The 17,426-nt window shown below is 38.1% G+C and overlaps 1 protein-coding gene across 24 annotated transcripts in view; it reads left to right on the forward strand.

The window, feature by feature from the left end:
* LOC116243621 (plasmanylethanolamine desaturase 1-like) overlaps window positions 1-17,426 on the forward strand; it is a 161,151-nt gene that overhangs the window by 100,001 nt on the left and 43,724 nt on the right. For 23 of the 24 annotated variants that reach the window (XR_016470904.1, XR_016470903.1, XR_016470897.1 and 20 more), the window contains 2 exons: window positions 12,303-12,384; window positions 12,833-12,933. The gene's annotated coding sequence lies outside the window, so the exon portion shown is untranslated. The remainder of the gene's footprint in view (window positions 1-12,302; window positions 12,385-12,832; window positions 12,934-17,426) is intronic. The other variant, XR_016470900.1, reaches the window with a different exon arrangement.

Genomic DNA, 17,426 nt, shown 5'->3' on the forward strand with positions numbered 1-17,426 from the left:
TTTGGGGCAATGAGGCTCCTTTGTTTGCAAAAGGTCTGTTCAAAAAAAGATGGGCTGTTCCAGCATGGTCTTTCTGTAGATTAGCCACACTAGAGTACGTGTATTGGAGCAGCCAAAATACATGTAGACAATTAGCTTTTCTACCAAAGACTAGTTTTGTTAACATTCCCTTGATTTGACAGCTGGAATAGATGAATGTCATTGCTGACCTTTTCAATTTTACAGCTTCTTCACTTTCATAATTCTAACTCCTGCAGCTGCAGCATGGAAATGAACTTTAATAATGTTCCCCAAACTCTTGAAAATGCATTACTTACAGTTAAATTTTATAATACTCTAAACAATAAGAATCTTTTTTATTATTGCTTCTTAAACTACAAAATAATTATTAGCAATTAAAAGAGCTGGACATTTCCTGACTGCTTTCATGGAGCAGATCTGAACAATCAGACATTAGGTATCCACTTTTCATTATGATTTATAATGACTGAAGAAATTATTCTGCTCTGAGTCTTAATTATTGCTGGAAGATATTCTCTAGATTCTTCTATTAATGTCTTTCCTTTACTTCTAGAGGGTCAAATGCTGTTCACTTTATTGATATGAATAATTCCACTAGAGCTAATAAAAATAAACAGAGAGCAGAAAATAGTTATACAACCTAAATTCAAGAAGTGCAATTGTTTGAAATGGTGTGACAATGTAATGGTGTTTGAGAGGAGACTATGCTGTTTTTAACTTAGTTAATTATAAGCTAACATAAACATAGCTTGTGCCCAAATTCAAGTTAATGAAAAGAAAAGGTTAGAGGGAATAATACTGCTGCTGTAGAGAATGTGAGGCTAAATAACTTGTATTTAAAAATATTATCAGGTCTTTTAGATATATAATGTGATGACTATTCCAGTTTTAACTATCCAGACTTAAAGATAAAGGATTTAAAAATTGGGAAGCAGGGTGAAATTGTGTAACATATTGAGGCCAACCTTAGAAACTGCCGGAATCCAAGTTGTTGATGATGTTACTTGATGGGCTCTAGGGGAAACTTGAGCCTATTAGTGACTGCGTCTGCAAGACTTGTGGTGAAGCTCCCCAGTAAAGACCTCCTGCCAGACAGCCTGATCCGAGGGGAATCCTGGTAAAGTTCACAGTGTATTAACCACTTTTTAATATATTCTTATAGTCCTCTTGAAAGGCTTATTTCAAAGCTCTCATGTAGCTAATGGTTCGAGCATCTTCTGAGAGTTCAAATATCCTAATGAGATTAACTCATTAAATAACTGCCCATCACTTAGTTGCCGATATTCTGATTCATTTGTCGCACTGGGAAGAGAATGTAGCCCATGCAAATGTAGGCTATTTCTCTTTGAATGTTTTTAGATTATTACCTTTTCCATCCCAGTATCCTTTTCTGTCATGCAAGTGGATTGGACTGTGCAGTAACAGTCTTTCTCCCTTCAGGCTGATTGGGCAAAGGTGACAGGTTTTGCCACCATGATGTTACCTCCTTATTTAGGACTGAGACTTAAGCCTCTCTGTGACTAATTAATTAGTTGTCTCTCAGGGATGTATTTGTGCTCATGCAACTGGAATAGCACAGACTTCTTCCACAGAACCAGAGAAGGAAAAAAATAACGTCACTTTGAATTTTACAAATTAACCAAAAACAATAAGGGAAGGGAATGCATGTGAATATTTAATAAAAAGCAAAAACCAAGGCAGGTAACACAGGCTACTGCTAAATTTGCATACTGGTTGTATGCAGGAGCTGTTGCTCGCTTTAAGATAGGCGGGGTGAATCTTGCACTGGGACACAACCTTGTTTGTGTCCCAGTGGTCAGGGGAAGCCCAGGAGTCAGTGATTCTTTGGAGAAGAGCCAGAAAGGAACTTGTTTTTGGAAAGACTTGTGTGGGTAGCAGATGAGTTTGGCACAGAACTGGTCAGCAGAGCAGCCGGGAAGAATCTAGGCAGCATGACCTGGCTTGGCTGCTCACTATGCTGGTTGCTCCAGTTTTAAGAAAAAAATGCTCTTTCCCTGGACAAAGAACACAAATAATGCCAAGGCAAGGAGATTCCTCTGAAGAACTTGCTGGCAACTTGAGCTGCTGGTGTGTTTTACCTTTAATAGACCTGGAGATTCCAAGCATGCTCATTAAAAAGAAGTGCTGCAAAGAAACAAATGGCTTTAGCTGTGATCTTGCACAGACGTAGGCAGTGGCTTACAGGAGCAGCCCTTGGAAAAACAGTAGTGAGTCCCATTTACAAAGGTCTTGTTTGAGGAGTCCCCACATAAGACAACTGACAGAAAGACATGATTTGGATGGTCTAAAGAGGTTTGGACACAGTGGTTAATGAATTCACACTTGAAATTCAGACATGTACTATTACAATGGCTAAGACCATGCTAGTATTGTGATGATGCTTGTCTGTAATCGGCAAGTTCATTTATAGATCTTAAGATATAAAATATCAGTAGATGTTATGCTTTAAAGAAATGTACTGTGATATTTCTTATACTCTGTGCTTCCCAAGTGTCTGTCTACACTAAGTCTTTATGGTTGCTTTTTTCAAAAGCTCTGATTTCTAGAAACTTAGGGACGCTCTTTAAAACTTGCCAGTGGCATGAGTCTGTCTTGCTTTTCAGGTTCTTTTGGTGAGCAAAGCTCGTAAAAAAATCTGGATTTGAAAGTACAGTGTGAATGTTTTGACTACTGGTGGAGTGAAAATATAATCAAAATCTACAATTCATTTTTTCTTGCTTCTAACCCATTCTATGGTTGGTTGAAATTTTTAAAATAATGAATTTTTGACTGCTAAATTAGGATAGAAGGTAAAAAAAAAAAAAAAAAAAAAAGAAAAAAGGAAATGGTTTTGCCTGATCTTTTTGCATGCACTGTGTTTACCAGCCATCTATAGGGGGACACCAAAAGGTTCTTAACTAGTGTCTGCACTAGGACTCAGTATATGCTCATCTCTATGGCTAAAACCATTCAAACTATTGAATGTACAGGAGACCCTTCTTAGGTATGGCGCTTTGGTGTATTTTGTTGTTGATTTGTGTTGGGTTTTTTTTGTTTGTTTGTTTTGTTTTTTGTTAGTTGTGTTTTTTATTATTTTTGAATCAAATAAGTTTTGCAAAAAAAAAAAAAAGAAAGAAAGAAAGAAAGAAAAAAAGAACAACACATTATTAACATAGCTTTACTATTTGCTCAGTCAAACTTTTACTCATACTGTTTGATATAGTTTACAGGACAGCCTTGACTGTGACCCTTGGTATTCTATATTGGAGCCCATGTTATATGTAATTTTACTATATTTTTGTATTGTAGGGTAAGTTGTTGTACTGTAGAACTGTCCTCCACATATTTGGAATGTAATAACTGCAGTGAAAAAGTGGAAATGCCTCAAATTCCTAACAGTTGACCTTGTTTAGGCCCATTCAGATGAAATGGCAGTCAACATCTGTCCAGGTGCAGTAGCATTTGTAATTAAAACAAAATGGAGAGCAGCACCACTGCTAATTTTTACTGGCTGCAGTCTTCCTTCAAAGGTGGCAGAAGGAAATGGAAAAGGAGGGAAAGTGCCGAAGTCACATCTGTACCTAACTGTGACTAACATTATCTTTTATGTTAGATCATTAGCATACCCAGGAAAAAAAAAACAACACTGGTGCTTGGTGCCAGCTGTCTGCTTATTACAGCAAAAGAACTGGGAGAAAACACTGGGAATGAAATAAGCACTTAAAGGGATACAGTACTTTTGCATTATTAAGGTCTTTAGGTATTACCAGCATTGCTTTGGGCAGGAGGCATCTTGGCGAGGAGCTGGGAAGCACAGGGTAATTACTTGGTACCACTCAGTTGTAACTTGCAGAACCTGCTGCCAAAGGGAGCCAAAGGCAGATCCAGCAGTTTGTCAGAGTGCCCCGTGCCAGCAGCAGTTACAAAGTGATATAGGCTGGTGAGGAATGGAGGGAGGCAATCAGTGGCTCATCTTGAGACTGATTACTGCAGAAGAGACATTTTGGCCATCTGAGTTAGCAGACAGAGAGCCTGATGTGTGCAAATATCTTGCTAACCTAAGTAAAGGGAAAAAAAAAATAATTGAAGAGGGTAAAAGTGGCAGTAAGGCTTGGGATCTGCTCTGTAAGTGGGCATCCCAGTACAGCATTTGGTTTATTCAGTGAAGAAACTCATTAGATCTGAAGTTTTATTAGTATTTAATGCAAGAGATTGCGTTTTGATGCTGGTTTAAAAGAATAGTGAATGTGTACTCTTATCTCTGTGCTTTTCACAGAGATGAATGATGGCAGATTTCAGTATTACATTCAAAGTTACAGTGGTAAAGAATGTGTGCAGTATAGGATGCAGCCCATGATGTGGAATGTGCTTGGAAAGTGCATAATAATAAGATCTTATGTTAACAGCCTAAACCATTGACTATATCTGCTTTGATATGAAGAAAAGCACCACTGATTGAACTTACATTCACATTGTAGCTGAAGTCAGGAACAGATTCACCACATGACTGTTTTTAGCCAAGCAGTTTCTGAATTATGTGTCTTTAATTGCTTCAGATTCCTGTTATTGATCTCTCATGTCAAAATAATTGAACTTTATGGCAAACTTCTGATACTTATTGAGAAATCATATAATTACTTCCAACCATCTGTGAGTCAATAAAAGCTGAGTACATACCACTACTCAGATCGCTTGATGCAAACATTTCTCTCCAAGTAACCACATGATCTACAATACATTAATAAATCTAGCAAAGCACAGTTGTAAGTTACATAATTATATCCCCTAATACTTGTAATAATATAAATATGTTACACATTTATAGATAAAATACCCCTACTTCAACCCCAACCCTGCAACACAGGGAGAGTGCTGTGCCTGCAGGGAGCCACCAGCACAGGTGCAGCACTGTGCTTACATGCTCAGCAGGAATCAAAGTCTTTGTGGCCAAGCAAACACTACAATGTACTGGGAACCAGTGTGTTTTATCACACTGAGGCTGATTAGGACATGTCCCAGACGTTCTCATCTGTCTAGAAAATCCTATTCCACATCTCTCTCTTTTTTTTTTAGATTTGCCTTTACTGATTTGTTTACACCAACAGACTGTCTGGAGCCTGTATCCTTGCTCTCCTTCAAAGAGAGTGTTAGAGTAGACATGTACATGCAGGCAGCATCTTCTTCAAAAACCCCATACTTCTACCATTTCAGAAAGCCCCAACATTTTTGCTGCCTACAGGATGGTGAAAATTAAACAGTTCTAATACTTCTGAACAAGCTTCTTAAGAAGTGCCCTGATAACCTGAAGCTTTTCTCTAGAATGGTTTCATGAAGAATTTTCACACCTCACTGCTGATGGTAATAGACTACATAGTGTCACACACATACACACAGCTGGCAAGATACTTGAGTGATAAAAAATGTTTTATGTGAAGGTAATGAAAGCTTTGTCTTACCCAGTTGAATAGCTTTGGCTGCCAATTTCTAGACCAAATCCTATCTGAGAAAGGACATTAGCTTTACTGCATCTTGTTTCCTATGTAATCATTATGCTGCTAGTACTGATTTTATTCACTCCTGTATTTCTTTTAATATTGTTTTAGTAATTCTCCTTCCCTATGGGAAGGGAGCATTAATCAGCCAAGGCATTTAGCACCTATTTACATTAATATATAGACAATGCAGTGATTTAGAATTCTTTACACCTTTTTGCAGGTTTTTCACTATATTTCCTAATGCCTTGAGGATGCCTTTCCTCATGACACTTTACAACAAACCTTTGCAAAATGAATAGCTTTCATTATGAAATCAATGATATTCCCTCTAAACTTCAGGGGCAATGTCAAAGAAAAGCTACTCTAATTGCTAATGCCGTGGAGTTTTTATGACCAAACTCTACTTTCCAGATGTCAGAGCAATGCAGTCATCACCTTCTTCAGCACTTTTGCCCTCCCTTGTCACCGTGGTTCTCTTTCTCAAGAACGTGAATGTCAGCTATGGCTTTTTCTATTCTTAATTCTTTACTCTGCTTTCTGTTCTGATTCAACCTTAAAGCTACCCTTTTCAGCAGAAACAGTCTGAAGGCTACAATTGTGAATCTGCATAGCAGGAACCTCTGACCACTGCCATCTTCTGAAGCATAATTATACAGGCAAATTCTAATTCGGAAGCATAGGAAGTAGTTAAGAACTTGTATGTTTATTTTAATTCCAGATATATATTTTGAAATTTATTTTAAGAATTTTTTTTTTTTTTTCAACTGTACAGATACAAAATAGTGTCTGTGATCAGCCCAGTTTTGGCTGGTCTGTGTTAGTGTACAAAGTGCCTGTTATTGTGTATAAACATGTTGCTAATATGGAGAAAAAAACCAAAGAGGGTAAAGATGGTAGTACTGCCTCTGCTACTGATATATTAGCCCTTGTTCTTAGGCAGCTTAAGAAAGCTACAATACTGTAACATGGAAATTCTGCTTTGCATGTCTATAGGTAACGTAGACTCATAGGTTTGATCAAAGTCTTATAAACTAATAGGTTAGAAGTACTTGGCATCTGTTATTTAAATGCAAGTAGCGTTTGGTCCAACAAATGCAAATCTCTCTTGTAGAGACAAAAGTGTGGTTGTGCTAACAGGCATTACTATAGTGCAATTAATCAGGGAAGTTACTTTGACTTCTTGACGTAATAGCTGTAGTTAAACAGCTTTCTAAAGCTCCTTGTAGCACCATACTGCTTAGATGATTGAATTTTTATTGTAACAAAAGTATCATAGCAGTGGTTATCCTTAAGCTCTGTATCACTTCAGAGGCATAGAATTGTCTTATCTCATTCCTTGTCTTAACTACTTTCAATGTACTGACAGGCACAACTGACCAATTAATAGAACATTTTCTAGTCTTATCTCATTTGTTATCCATGATGCTCTTCCATGTTGTAATTACTTTTCAATTTTTCATGACCCAAACAGTAGTTGTACACAATGAATACAAATAGCAAATTGATTAAATGTAACATGCATTGTAGCACTGAAGAGATTGTCGTTTGTTATTAATGAGAGAGATTTGTCAGGTCCTTGTGAAAAGGCTTGTGACACCCAGCAATCCAGACCTAATGGCTGCAAGACTGCAGCTGACCTTCAGCTCATTAATTGTCATGCAAGAAAAATGGGGAAGACACATGACTTTCAAGACAGTTTCAAATTTCTCTATTTCCCTTTTTTGGTACCATCTCAATGTTTTAAAGATTAATTTAAGAAAATTCAAGTCATCAGGTAATGTTGTGCTAAATGGTGGGGCATTATAAGCACTGAATTTCAAGGCCAAAGATATTTTGTTGGTGCCAAAACATTGATTCTTACACAGATGAAACTGAGGCCTTTGCCTGAGCCATTGTGGCCAGCAGCTCAGTAGTCAGGAAGCTTGTGTAAGAAGTGCAACAAAGTGCTGTTCAGGTGCTTTTGCCTGATTTTATCAACACACAAAATATATGCTTTTCCTCTCTCATCTTTACTGTGTCACTTAGTTGTCAGTTAACAGACTGCTCCAAAGCCTTGTTGAATTGCTCCTGAGCAAGTCGGTTCATTTTACAGAAGTTAAGTATCCATTGACTATGCACTGGGGAAAGTATTTTGGCGTAGGAGGGAGAGTTTATCATTTTGAGAAATCTCTTTCTTGCCAACACTTGACAAGAAGTTTATTTGAAATCCAAAAGCTTTTTGTGAAATGAGAAGTTTTCTTCATTGCACAGAGAATGTTACTGAGTTTGCTAATGAACAGGAAGAGAAGGTTCAAAAATGAAAATGGCAATGTAGGAAATTATTTCCCAACCTTGAACCAAGGGAGATCTTGTTCCCTTGGTTCCATCAAACCCGTAACATTCCCTTTGGACACAGATAGTCTTTGTTAGAGTTGAATAGCTCTAACAGCATCAAATAAACTTTGCATCTGCTAAAGCCTGCCTCCTGGTCAGCTTGTTCTAGCCATGGGCCATACTCAATTATGAATTACAAAAATAGGTTTTCTTTCAAATTATATGTTACAGTGTGAACATGTATTATTTACCTAAGTTTAACAAATTAACTGGAGATCAAACCGTGCAAACCTTGCTATTCAATTTCTCAGAATTCTGCTTTCATAAGGGAATGTAGGGATTTTATGGGCATTTTCTAAAACGAATTTTTCGATCATAAAGCATCTGAAGCATTAAATAAAATGTTATGAACTTGTTATACATCTCAAGGTGAGGGGAGTCTTTGAAATGTATTCTGAAATTAGAGACTATTTGCATAATTTATACACTGAGTATTCATAAAAATGACTACAATTGAAAATCACCTGTCATCAAAAGTAAAAGCACAGAAACAATGGCCAAGACTGAGGCAGGGAAATGGTGTTATGGATGTTATTTCCTAAATATTTTCTAAGGAACAGTTTCTACCAGTTACTGAGGAAATTAAGGAAAAGTGACAAAGCAACAATCATTTCCAAGTAATAGTTCTTTTTTCTTTTCATTATCTGTGCTGTCTGCCCTCAGATCTCCTGCATTGTTCAGATTTCAAAACATTTCCTGCTGAAATAGACAAGCAGGAGATATTCCACACAGTAAGGAGGAGAGCTCTGCTCCTGCAGCAGTCTTACCTGGGGCAGCTCTAGAGTCTGCTGCTAGATGCTGGTCCTGAATAGCCAGGGAAGTCTTCATTACTTACGGATAATTTTTCTAGGCTCAGAACTTGGCTTGGGTAAACCTGTGAAAACTGGGCTATAATTTAATTGTAATGAGCTGCATATTCTATTTGTTTTCTTTTCTTACCTCCTAACTTCCTTAGCAGGACAATATTACTACCACTTGCCTTTGGAAACACTTTTGGCTCATCTGATTTTTCCTCTCTGCTCTGCTCCTGCCAAAGGTTGTCTCAAGAGCACCTGTTCTGTCTTCTGCAAGCATCTTATTATTAAACATGAGTCCTGAGTAGGATTTACACACTTCCTCTAGAAACGCAGGAAGCTTGTGTCAGTTCTTACTCTTTCACAGACACATGTCAGCTTGTCAGGGACTATTGTTTATTAATAATTTAACAGAGGAAACCTGACAGGATTGGTCTCTTGGTGATACAATATGAATATTTAATAATGACATGATGATACATTTCTATTAACACAGCTGGTATTCTACACTTAAGCACGATGGGATAATAGTTCTCTTTATGACTACACAGTGATTAATCTATTTATGTAATAGGTGAATGTCCAAAGCTACAGTAAACAGTACAGAAGAGGCAATGTCTTATGACCAAAATGGCAGAAATCCACAGTGATTTTCTCATAAAATACTGGTATTTGTGGACTCTGAAAGGTCTATTTTCTCTGATTTACATGTTTGCCTGTGCCATTTGTATGTACCCGCTCCTACTGTTTATTCATACTTTAATAGGCTAAAGAGAAATGAAATAGAAGCTCTTTCTTTGCCATGCAGTTAATTAGCTGCTGGGGCATTCTCTTCAGTGGTTCAAGTGCACTCTGTCCAAGAGGTTAGTCTGACCCTGCTCATTGTCACATAGCATCAGTATTGATGGTTGCTGCTTTTTACCTATTGAAAACTCATCTTTCAGTACTTGGGTGCCTGTATGGACTGACATGACTCTATCCTGTACAGGATTTCATTTCTACAGTGAGTACATCTCTAAAATGATAGAAAATCATAGAATCATAGAATCTTTTGAGCTGGAAGGGATTCTTAAAGGTCATCTAATCCAACTCCAAATTTGAATGGCAATTCTACTGAGTTTTAAACTGCTAATTTATAGCTTTATGACAGAGTAAAGGAGTCATGCAAGAGTTTAAGCTAAGGATGGACAAAATGAATCAGAAAGCATAGGGACACTCAATCATAATAACTCCTAAATTAACTCTTTTTGTGGAATGCAAACATCTCTATAGGCCACATAGAGAAAGGGAAAGAGGAGTCCGGCTGGTAGCACCTCAGTCTTCCTCCTTCTCTTACTTGCTGTGGCATGTGACAGGAAGGAAGGCTCAGCAGCACAGTTCATAAGTACCTGCCCTATTGCATCTCTTCCAGAGTTCTTAAAATATCACCTGGGGAAAGTCCATTAACCTGATTCCACATTAGAAAAGAGAAGAAGATTATGAGTTGTTCCACTGACTGCCGTGGGATACTTTATGGAACAGGGTATAGATTGCTAAAATTAAGAAAGCTTAAACTCCCCAAAATCACTGAGAGGAAGAGAAAAAACAATCTTTGTCATTCTCTTTCTCTTTTTCCTTTATTGGCATCTTCTTATGTATAAAGTTGTGCAGTTGACATGTACAGGAAACAGTATTTTTTTTTCCTTTAAAAATACACCTTTGCCTATAAAACCAATTATTTTCTAGTCTTTCTAAGTAGTATTGAACATAGGTTTTTGAAACTGGACCAGATTCAGGTCAGAATTAGAAAATTGTTTAGTCTTTTTTCTTTCAATTCTGTGTTTGAATTTATGTAAATGACAAAACCAAGCCAACAGTTTGTAACATTATGATCAAAAGTACTGCTTTTTCTCTGCTTATTTTTTTTTACTTTTCTGTTCAGATCTTTGTTCAGTAGCTCATGCCAGTTCTCGGTATATTGGAGCAGAAGTACTCCAATTAAATAAGGCGCTTTTCTACAACCATGCCTCAAAAATCCATGCTGGTCAGTCAAGTGGGGTGAACTGGGCATTGTACAGCAAGGACAGGCATGTTCTCAGTTGTGCACAGAGACGTGCAACTTGTTAAGTGCAGAAAAGCAGGTGCTTTAGCATATACATAGAGATACACTTGATACAAGACCTGCTATATACCGTCTCTGAGCTGCTTTGAAATCTGGGGCCCACAGGCTTATGCTCGCAATGCATCTAATATATGTGCAAACATAAAAGTAGTCTTTCCCTCCCTTTCTTCTCAACTTGGAGGAATATTCTAATTAGTTATTGCAGGCAGGAGGAGAAAGGGAAGAAATTTGGAACAAGGGAAATGTGTGACTGTTGACTTTGCAGTAGCCCTGTCAAAAAAATGTATTCTACTTTTAATACATATCATTTGGAAGCAAAGCTCCTTTTAAAATGCTTCAGAACTCATGTCCTTTTTAATTGCCTGGAATTCATTGTGGCTGTGTGAGAAAGCCATAAACATATACAATCATAAAAACACATTTAGACAACCCAAACAGAATCAGTGCCATATTATTTTAGTTTATTATTCCTAGTGGAGTACAGATTGGTCTTCCTACTTTGATATTTATTTATACCAAAGAACTACAAGAACATAAATGCCACTCTTGGGATAATCCTAATGCTGGGGCTGAACAGAATACACATTGCATCTGTCTCATTTGCAGTAAAGTGAAGGCATGCTTAGGTATAGTCCTGCTAATGAAGGACAAAGTTGAAGGTCAAATGTAGTCTTCAAAATGAATGTGTCATCATGAAACTGAGAGAAATGCATTAAGAAGTTTTCTTAAAATATCAAATAAGGAAGAAAGGGAAAAGGAAAATCTAGATCTTTGGTTTTATTATTCCTTTTTCTTTTAAGCCACTTAAGGATTCTGCTCAAGACTTTAGTGCTCATATGAAAAATTAATGATGGGTTTTTGCTAGACAGAAAGCTTTCTTATTTTGCACATGATTAACAAAGAAAACTCAATGCAGAAGTGAGATACACAGCAGGGGGTGGTTCTCTCGAAGGCCAGCTCACAGCTTCACACCAGAACATTTACTGACATGGGAAAATACTCACTTTTATCCAAAGACAGTTAAACAGATAGGATATGTGCAGGGCTGTACATAAGAATAACAAGGAACAGATACTCAACAAAGGAAAATGTCAACCAAAATAAACAAACAGCCTCGCAGCAGGCTGACCCTGCACCATGCCTGTGGGCTGTTTTGAGTCTACTGCAGAGCCAAGTGCAATGTTAGTGCTTGCTAGTTATTGTCAGGAAGTAGGTTATCAGCTGAAGGGCTGGAGGGTGGCTTCAGATACTCTTCTCGTAGCAGAAGAAAAGCCAAGGACATGTAGGCAGAATGCATAAGCCAGATCTGCATGCTTTTCACATGCTATTTTGGTTTGATGTTCCTCACCTACAAAGGTCTCATTCTGTGGGGGCTGGGGTACTTTTCTCACAGGTCTTTTCCTGTATGTAACATCACAGCATAAGGCCATGTGAGCTTGTCCAACTCAAGCAGCCTGGTTTAACTCTGTTGTTCCTGTGTATTCCTTGCAATTTTTAAATCTTCTTATTTTTGTCTAGACCTCTAACTTGGTGTATCTTCTGGGGATTCAGAAGGGCCATCAGCTACCAGCACCCAAAGGAGGAAAGCCAGCCAGATAAGGTATAATTTGTCCAAATTTTACTGGAAGTGCAGTAAGCTTTATTCCTTTTATTCATTACTGGTGTATATTTATGATTTGCTCCCTAGTAAAGTAGGACCTTATAAATATTTGTTAAATACATTAATGCACTCCAAAGAGTTGATTGGGTTTATGAATCTCAGGTCAGACTTAGGGTTTCAGATGTCAAACAGGAATAAAACAGATCATCCTGGGTGAAGTGGTCCAGAAAGCTTTTTTTCCTTTTCTTCTTAGACAAGCAAATGGAATGTGATCCCCTAAAATACTGGCATTATGAACTACAAGCTATATTTATCTGTAGGCTCAAAAAGGAATTGTTAGCTTTGAAAGTACTGTGTGTAAGTATATATGAAAGGTGCCAAATTAGTGTCAAATGAACAAAAGTGATGTTCCAGAGAGTTGATTTCATTAAAGCTTTGTTCCTTGTAGCAATAATGAAACTTTCCCATGCTTTCTGGATTGCCTCTTGCTTTTGAGGAAAGGAGATGTGGTGAAAGTTAAAGTTGGTAAGAACTGCAGAAGGAAGCAAGGTAGGGTTTATTTTGAATAATAAATTGTTATTTCAAAATGATAGAGAATGAGTTATACTAGATTTAAAAAGACATTAAGCTTCAAATAGAGCATCTGATAGTAGCACTTATGAGCTTTTCTAAAAGGCTTCATGTTTTGCCTGATTTGGTTATAGTTTGTTTGCATGAGCAGTTCTTTTGAAATTATCTACAGTGGTGGCACTGAACTGCAGTGACTAGTGTACAGTTACAGACCCACACAGACTGAATGATTGAACTGACCAACCACCATTTTCACAATTCAACAATTATGTGGTTTCTTTTCCTTGTGGATTTTTCAATCAGAACCCTGCAGGAATAGAATGAGTGGAGTTTTTATTTTGTTATTATGAATGTTTTGATATTGCAGTAATGATTTTTTGATATTTGATAATAAAACCTTGAGATTATAGTAGTGAAAGCCTTGGAGTAGCTTTCATAATCTATTGATTTTATGTTTCATAGTGGTGATTTTTTTTTCTTTATCACCATCAGTTGTTTGGTTTCTTTATTTCCGTGGATATTTCTTTCTGTTTTTGTCTACCAGCATGTGCTGCTACTTACTAAGTATATACAGATAAGTATACTTAAATTACCTTATCAAGTGCTACTAAACAACTGCAGAGCAGCACAACTCAGGTTTCATACTACATCATAATATTCAGAGGGAGCTTTGCTTCAGAAAAAAAAAAAAAAGATCAGACCCTATGTGAGGGCAGGTGGGGTGTTTTTGACTGGTGAGATTATGTTACAATCTGTAACTGAAGATTTAGGCAAACAGTAGGTTTTAAGAATTAGTATAATTTGTACTGTTCAATTGTAAAATCTCTAAAACAGAAATTGTGTGGCTGTGTGTCATCCACAGAACATCCTGAAGATGACATAATTGTAACTACAGCTGTGAAGTGCAGAACCTGAGGCTTGCCTATGAGAGCTGTGCCCTGTGCTCCTTGGAGCCTCTTGCTGATGTATGCCACTGGGTATCCATAATGCACCCTCATCAGCTAAGATGCAGTTGTTGCACTGGCTTGTCCAAACTAAGCCTTGTGCTGATGAGCAGCAATAGTGATGAATGTTGGTTTGTCCTTTGGCTGCTGCTGAATGCTCAGTAACGGTGGGGATTTGTGTCTCCTTCCTCTCTGTCACTGAAGGGAGCAATGCAAATAACTTGTGAGAGAGAAGCAATATTATGTTTATTGTTGCAAGATAGCAGTTTAACAGAGTAATAATCATAAATATGACACAAACAAGTTATGTGTTGGCTGTCAGCAGATGACTGTGAAACCTCAAGGAGTCTTCCTTGAGAAGGCTCAGGGGGAGCTCCCAAGCCACAGCCTGCTGTGGTTCCAGAGAGCTCCAAGAGGTCTTGCCTAGAGTCACTATTTACAGGATCATGAGATGATTGACTTTTAGAGAGTAGTTTTTCATTATTTGGGTCCTTTTCTGTTTTTGGCTATGACATAGCCAAATATCCTAGCATGTAATTGTGCCTTCATCAATTAGCTACATCACCAGAGCTCTGGATGTGGTTGGGGGAGATCTGATCATCCCGTGCCTGTAGCCTATAGGTAACTGGGAGATGATGTAGGGTCAGGCTCCATCATGCTCCGCAGGTAACAGGAATGATGCTGTGATAGCGTGTAGACCTGCTATATAGAGAAAAAAGTAATGGTCTTGTGTGAGAGCTGCTTCACCACTCTCAACCCAGACAAAAATGTCCATGAATTCTTGCAGATATGCATTTATTTTTTGAGACATGCAATGCTTTTGTGTTTTGGCTGAAATTGTCTCACAAGCTGGAAAGTTTCTTTGAGGCAGTGTGAGAGAAAAACAAGGACAGACCAACAGACAAACAGCAGTGGCATGACCCTTATTTCCTTAGGAAACAAAGCTAAAAAAGAAAATGTAACCCCAGACCTTTTGCTGAGGGCTTTGAAAGCCAAGATAAGAATGTATGTATCCCAGATCAGAAAAGTCATCTGTGGAGATTACTGTGTTCTTGTGCCTGTATTAAAGGAATCAAGAAAAGAAACCAGTTGTGAATAGCTCTTAAACCCTATTAAATCAATGCTATTATTATAATTATTAATGAGAACATTAGCGTGTGTTAAACTTTTCAAATCACTTGGCACAACAGAAGATGGAATGGGCTGCCTGGAGGCCAGAGTGTAGATGTGCATGCAGAGGTGTCCCTGGCTCTGACTCCACTCATGGAGCACTGAGGAGTGGGCTGCTGTCATATACTGTGCTGGTTAAACCAAACAGGAGAGGAGGCTGACATCAGGATCCCTTCCCCAGATCAGGCCTAGAACAGAGAGCAGAGAAGATTTTGATTTTTGTTATGGGCAGCAGCAAGGAGGTAGAGGTGTGGAGCGAGCTCTGAAGACAAAAGCCACACGTCTTCCCAGGGCCATGCTCACCTACACACTGTAGTCTCTGAGAGGCAATTTGTAAACATTTAGGTGGGTGTTCAGTATCTGCATGATGTGACTTTAAAGCTTTATTGAAGCTCTTCAGTCAATTGACCTTGAGAGATCCTATCGTGTGTGCTGGTGGTCGTGTGGTTGATGTATTTCCATACGAGGCACTAAGCCCTTCTGTATTGGAAAAGTCATTTGGTCTGTTAGAACTTGCATGGAAAAATACAAATATTTCATAAGGACAACCTGGCAGATTATTCTCAGGCTATTGATTCCACATTTTGTTCTGCTGAAAACCTGCTGCTAAACAGACCTCCCTACTGGAGAGACTAAGCAAAATGGCCATTAGATGGAGAGGCTCTGGGGATTTATTGATTAGACATGAGAACACTAATCATGCAATAGGAAGGATTGAGCATGCTGTTGTGATGACTATTTGCATAAAAAGCTAACATTTGAGTATTGGGAAGCTAGATGCTGTCAGAACATTAACAATAGCTGTCCCAGATCTGATCATATCCCTTGCCACATCCAGCAGGGCAGCCAGTTCCTCAGGCTTCTCATTTTCCAGCATCTAAACAAACAATAAGTTAGCAAATATATTTGCTGTGCAAAGTAGATATTGAAAATGAAAATCCTATCTCCAGCAAATCTACAGGATATTGTTTTGTCTCTCAAGTATACTTAAATAGCATCAATTTTGGATTTTTGAAATGGCTAATGATTTTGTATGATTCTTATAATCCAGAACTCAGTTTAATTAATTGCAGTCAGTTCTTGTAATCAAATTCTTGTAAACTTTCCTTCCTCCTGACAAAATGCTAATGTCATCTTCAAGTATTCCAGACTCAAAAATGAGGAGGCCCTTAGAATGATGAGCAAAACTTGTGTATGGTTTATTCTTTCCCACTTCAAGTCTCTAACCTTTTTTTTTAATGCAGTTCATCAGAGATACAGACTAAAAATGAAGATAGAATCTTTCTACACTCTTTATAGACAAATGCCAAATTTTACACACATTTGTATACGCCATTTATAACTCCAAGCTTTATCACTTAAAAAACAAAACAAAACAAAAAACATGAAATTTTAACACTCAACATCAAACAGGCAACTTACTAAGCTGTGTTTGCCACAAAACTCACCTGTATGAGATACTTTGAAGTTTCCACATAGATGATTTCTGTCTTTTGTCAATGTCAGCTAGTAGGGTTAGTCATGAAAAACACCCACAAGTGTATTTGTTGAGGACTTCACTTGAAGAGCAGTGTAGATAACCAGAAAATAAAGCATGCTAACAGAAAGGGTGTAGGTCATTGGGGGGCCCTAAACAGGCTCTGAGCAGAACTCTGAGGGGTGTGCAGGCGTTTGTCAGAGACAGGGGAAAGTCAGAGAAACAAATGGAGGAAGGTTGTCTATTTCATATTGTGTGGTCAGCCTTTGAGAGAGATGCAACCTTCGTGTGCAATTATTAAGCACCACTGGTGAAAATGCATAGCTAATGGTGGTGACTATGTTGAAAAATGGTGTTCTGTAGCTGAGCCCTACCAAGGAGGGTTATTGTGCTCTTTGTGTCTGTTGTAATTTCCATGGAAATAAATGAGAGGCAGCACTTTCGAAGCAAGCTCCATAGATGCCCTTGTGTAGCCACCTTGCAACCTAAACCCCACAGCAAAATATTTACTGCCTCTCCTAGAAGTGTCTAGAAGTAGAGGCTGAGACAAATAATAATTTAGTACTGTTTGTGCTAGGGCTGGAGCCAATGAAAAGTCTGGTCTGTATTTCTGTACACATGTGGATGCAAACTGCACTGGCCCAGAACTGCTGGAGCTTCCTGTGCTGCTATGCTTTGAGGCATGTTGGGAACAACCAGTTCTGAATGAATGTATGAAGACACTGCAGTGCCCATGATGTAGCTCCTCAAGTGCAATATGGCTTTGTTTATAAAGATAGAAATCAAGATAACCCAGACTGGGCTCTTTATTAGATTGGACTCCCCATGACTGTGGTACTTTGTACCAGGAGACTACAAGTCTCAATTCCTTGCAGATGGAA

This window comes from Phasianus colchicus, chromosome 13 (assembly GCF_987193195.1).
Source record: "Phasianus colchicus chromosome 13, bPhaCol1.hap1.1, whole genome shotgun sequence".
Lineage (NCBI taxonomy): Eukaryota > Metazoa > Chordata > Aves > Galliformes > Phasianidae > Phasianus > Phasianus colchicus.